Below are 5,446 nucleotides of genomic sequence, written 5' to 3'. Positions count from 1 at the left end.
CACTACATATATTTATATACATAAAAAAAAATATTGGGTATTATCGGATTTACTGATAGAATAACAAAAATTATTCGCCAGTAATATATTTATTGTCAAATTTTCCGTCAGAATTAATTCGACGGTATAACCCTCGCTGGTAATAAATTATCGTCGGAATTTTTAATCCACCAGCAAGTACCGTCGAATTCTATGACAAATTATTTATTTAATCTGCCGGCAATTACCGTCGAAAAAATTTTGTCGGTAATTTTAGCGCTCCATTTTTTTTTTCCGCCTAATTACCGTTGGATACTGCTCTCGGTAAATTCAATATTTATTTATTTTTTTACACAATAGGTGGTTAAATTCTTTTTTTATTTAAATTTATTTTTTTGCGCAAGTAGTAGTCAAATTCTAAATAATAGAAACTAAATATGATAAATTAAATATCAAGTGTACAAAAAAATTAACAATAAAAAAGTAAAATATACAATGAAACAGTCTACAACAAAACTCTAATAACTAAAGACCCTGATAATCGTCGTCGTCATCATCATCCCCTGGTCCTGTTGAGGCGGTGGACTATGCGATAATGTCGGTACCCTTGTAACAGCGCCGCTGCCACCAGCCCGCATCTGATCTTAGTACACTGTCATCTATTGCTCCATCCGCTGAAGTTGCTCTAGCTTCCGCCTCCACTACAGCTACAGGGAATCTGTGTTTGAGACGTGTATGAGGATCTCTTGATACTTCTCCTCAAACTGCTACAATTGTTGAGCCTGTTGGTGAAGGCTCCGGGTGAACTCCAGCACCTGTTCTCTCAAATTGTTGCCGTCTTCGGGATCAACGGGTCGGCTGGTGGTAGATACGAATGAATGTCTCATTGTGGAGGTGCGGAGGTTGTCGGCAAAGAACGATCCCAACCCATGAACGCAGTTCTTATATGGCTCAGACGCAGTCTTGCACCAAACCGTGTTTGGATCGACTTCAGCTGCAGCGGAGTTGTCGCCATCGTCTCCAGTCTGCTGAGATTGTTGGGTTGCAGCCTCTGCCAGTCTCTGCGTATAGGACTCCTAAGTAACACATGTTATGATTAAGATTGAAGTTAATTGAAAATTAAACTTTATACCCTATGATGTTTACTCACATAATGATTCGTAGCCCGCTGATCAGCAAATCTCTCCTTGTTCTCCTTCAAGGTGTGGGTATACTTGAAGGTCTTCCCCATCACCGCATCACAACTCAACGACTTAGACTACGCAGGTTGAAACTGTAACATCCCAACTTTTTGAATCAAGTCATTTTTTTAACTAATTAATTAATTAAAATGATTTAAGATTTGAATTTAAAATTTAAACATATGAAAGCACTAGTGGTAGTAAATCTCTAACCGACAGTAAACAACCTTTTAAAACATAGTCATAACTAATTCTACATTTATTAGATTTGAATAATATTTTGTTATATGAAAAGATAAGAATACTAGCTCTATTCCTTTAGTTCAGTATAAAATCAAATTCAAATTAAATTAGGTAGATAAATCGGTTACAAGTTTAGAGTAGAAAATCGCGCTCTTATCAGCCAGCCTGATATACTAACAGTATTTTAGGAATATCTCAAGCTGTGGTTATCCTATTGACTTCGTTTAAGATTCGTTTTAAAACTAATTCAATTATCTATAAATTTGTATCTAATAGCTAATTCCAAATTCAAAACTTAGAAAACGTTATAGGGATCACAAAGTGACAATCCAGATTGAAGATTTCACCTAAATGCCTCCTAACATAATCTGCACATACCTGAGAGCTATTTGATCCTTCCTTTCTCATTCTATTCCCTTTTTCTATACAAAACATTCTAGTATACACAAAGTATAGCCATGAAACAAGTCTCTCTTCTCTAACAAACTGCATCTATTTGCATCGGAATACCTAGCGGAACTTCACTCGAGGTAGGGGTTTTATGCTAATTTTTATGTCATTTATAGATGTTAGCATTACATGTCATGATATAATGTCTCTTCTCTTCATACGCATTATGAATTATAATAAAAATCTTATGTGCATAAAGAACTGAGGGAATGATCCTTCGGTAAGGGAAGGTGATCGACAAACTTTTGGGAACCTTCGGTAAGGGAAGGAGACTCCCATCAATTTTATATAATAAGATATATTTGTTGATATAACTCTTTTCTTGTGTATGTCTAAATAACCTTGATTGTAAATTGAACTGAGGGAATGATCCTTCGGTAAGGGAAGGTGACCCCCAAAGACAAAATATCGATATGATCCTTCGGTAAGGGAAGGTGATCGATCGAGATGATCCTTGGGTAAGGGAAGGTGATCGCCAAAACGTTTGGTATAAGAACCTTCGGTAAGGGAAGGGGACTCCCACCTTTTATACCGGTTTGAGCTCAATACCTTCCATAAAAGCTACGAGAAAAAATAATGAAAAGTGCAATGAAAAGAGTGATCATGATTGTTCTTCTTTTATCTTTTTTTATTTATGATTATGTTTATTATTGCATTCAAAGATCATTCTTTTATCCAAAGTTCCTTTTTGTATGATGTATGATATTGTTTAAGATCTTTATTTTATTCACATCTATTATGTTTGACTTATCTGTGGTAATATTACTATTCTTCTCTTATTTATTATTTATTTTGTCTTGCTTTATGGCCTATGAGAACATCATACCAAGGTTTATGAGTTTACCTTTATATGTTTTAATGTTATAGGCATTTTGTATGCATTACACATGTCATAACATAAGTAAATGAGAAGCATCTAAAAGTCACACCACTCCGACTAATCAAGACTTTTAAAAATAATAATTGAACAACATTGCATCATCACTGTTTTTATTTTAAAACTCGGAGTGGCTGGGGATGGATACGATGACACCATATAGATAAACTACTGAGAAACTTTTATTTCTCACCCCTCTCTCCGTACCATCTTCAGGAACGATGCAGTACGAAGCAATACAGTTGAGGTGAAAAGATAGGTGCACTAGTGGGAGCAAGCTATCGAGGACGTAGATACAAAACATTAAACGTTTACCTTAAGAAGGAAGAATATGCGATTGTTTTAGCCATAGTTAAACAAATTAAAAGAATTAGGATTTCCTATGTGTCTTGTTTTATCTTTATTGACTGATTGCAATTGTAACTATTATGTTTCTTTTTTTATTTGGTATGAGTAAAGCTTGTCATTGTTGTGCCTTCATAGTTTAGCACACCGTTTTTTTTTTCATGTTAGTATTTTCAAATCCACTTATATTTTTCAACTAGTAACTATTCTAATAAAAACTAATTATTCAACATTTTTATCTATAAATTATTTTATATAAATATTTCACATTTGTTTTAAAAGAAAAATTTTGCAAGGTTTTGAATATCAGCTACTAAATATAATCCAAATAAAGCTTAACTCAGTTTAAAAGTATTAGGGTGTTACAGAAACATGTTAAATCAAGTTATAATAACATTATATTTCAAAAACAAAACAAACTTAATAACAAATTGAAACAAGTTACATACCAACCTGGCCTTTGTCTTCATAAAAGTTGCTGACCCACTAGTATACTTTGACGGCGTGGTCGATGCTCTGTTAGCTCTGTTCACGAGAGACAACACTTGAACCCCTCGTCAGTCTTTCAATGGACGTACAGTGCGTTCTTAAGGTCCGGACAGAGCCAAATAGTGAAGTGGTCACGCCGCTCACGTACTTCATCCATCATCTGCTACAGTCGCCTAACCATCCGATGGGCGAAGATCTTCCTGGTCATGCATGTGTTTTGTCCCATATAAATTTCTCCTGCACAAAGAACATTTAGCACTAGTTAATCGAAATTAAATACATAATTAAACAAAATATAAGATAAAAACTAAGTAAGGTTTGAATATGTAGAGCTTTTACCATTCACTTCTGGAACCATCGCTCTCTAGTCTTTACAGGGATCTTCGTGTAACTCGGCCACGGATGGTCATATATCAGCTTGATGATATTAGTACACTCCTGAATATATGCATTGTTATTTGTTGCAAACCTATCAATAAATAGAATTTTATCTATAAATAGAATGCGCCACAAACTCTATCCGTCAACAAAACTCTAAACAATTCACAATCAAATCAATATGAAATTATATGACTTAAGCAGCAACATCCATCAACAATCAAGTAGTATGCATATAAAACTAAATATCTTAACAACCTAAATCTAACCTATCTTAACAACTTAAATCCACTAAAACTAGAAAATTGAGTATAACTAAAATAATATGCTATAAAAGACTTAAAATAGTACTCACTGTGTCAAACTATTAGGCTAAATCATCATCCGTACGATAGGAGCTGGTGGAGGACCATCTGGCTGGGATTCGTGAAAGAATTCCGGAACCACAGTGTCTGTCGCTGGAGGCATCGTCATCATTGAAATAGTGGACTGCTTAGCGGGGCGGAGGTGGTGGAGGAGTCCACTCTGGTGAAGCAGCCGGACGACTTCCTGGTTGCGAGAGTGGCATAACAAAAGGAAACACGTAGTTGGAGTTAGGGACCATGATGAATGTCTGATCCTGTGCACCCATTGTCTGTGACGTCCCAGGGATAGTCGAAGTATAGGGCAATGGCCGAGAAGTTCTAGGGGTACCAGTAGACACCCTCCCTCTACCATGACCACGAGGCCGATTCGTAACACTTCTGCCTGTCATCATGTCTGCAAAGAACATACGAATTAAAGTCAAATTTGCATCCATTAAATTTCACTAAAACTTTCAAAAACATAATTCTTTACTTAGAATTAATCAAATTAAAATCTTATAAAATTCAAATTTGCAACAACAATTCTCATCATTCTTATTTTTCAAAACCTCCCCTAAAATTCATATTTCTCCATGCTTTAAGGGTTCCATCCAAATCAAATATCTCTCAATCCTGCTCAACTTTTCAAATATCAAACAATTTATTCAACATAATTTTTCTTAGTTTGTTATCTTTAATTGTTTTTAAGTTATTAATTTTTTAATCATTAAGGTAACAAACAAGAGTTCAAATCCTAATCCACCCACCAAGAGGCTTCAAGCATTGTTACTAATAAATTTTATTAGTAGAGCTATTAATCCCTTTTTAATCTTTAATCAACCTCGCCTCAATCATTTACACAAACTTCAAAAACATAAATCATAATACCTAAAACGTTAATCAACTCAAAAACCTAAATCACAATACTAATTAACAACTAAAACCTAAATTAATCCTAAATTTAATTAAAACAAAAAAGAAAATTAATTAGAAAACGATCATGTTACCGGAGAAGGGAGACGGTTGGCTAGAGGTAGTTGCTGGAACGTCAACAACTATTGCTGGAGGCAGAAGGAGCAACGACCACAGAATGCTGGTGGTGGCCGGCACTGTGGGAGTGGCTGGCAGAGGTGCTTCGCAGCGGAGAGAGAGAGAGGGAG

The sequence above is a fragment of the Arachis ipaensis genome, chromosome B01, assembly GCF_000816755.2.
Source record: "Arachis ipaensis cultivar K30076 chromosome B01, Araip1.1, whole genome shotgun sequence".
NCBI classification, from domain to species: domain Eukaryota; kingdom Viridiplantae; phylum Streptophyta; class Magnoliopsida; order Fabales; family Fabaceae; genus Arachis; species Arachis ipaensis.
Note: the sequence above shows the minus strand (reverse complement) of the source record.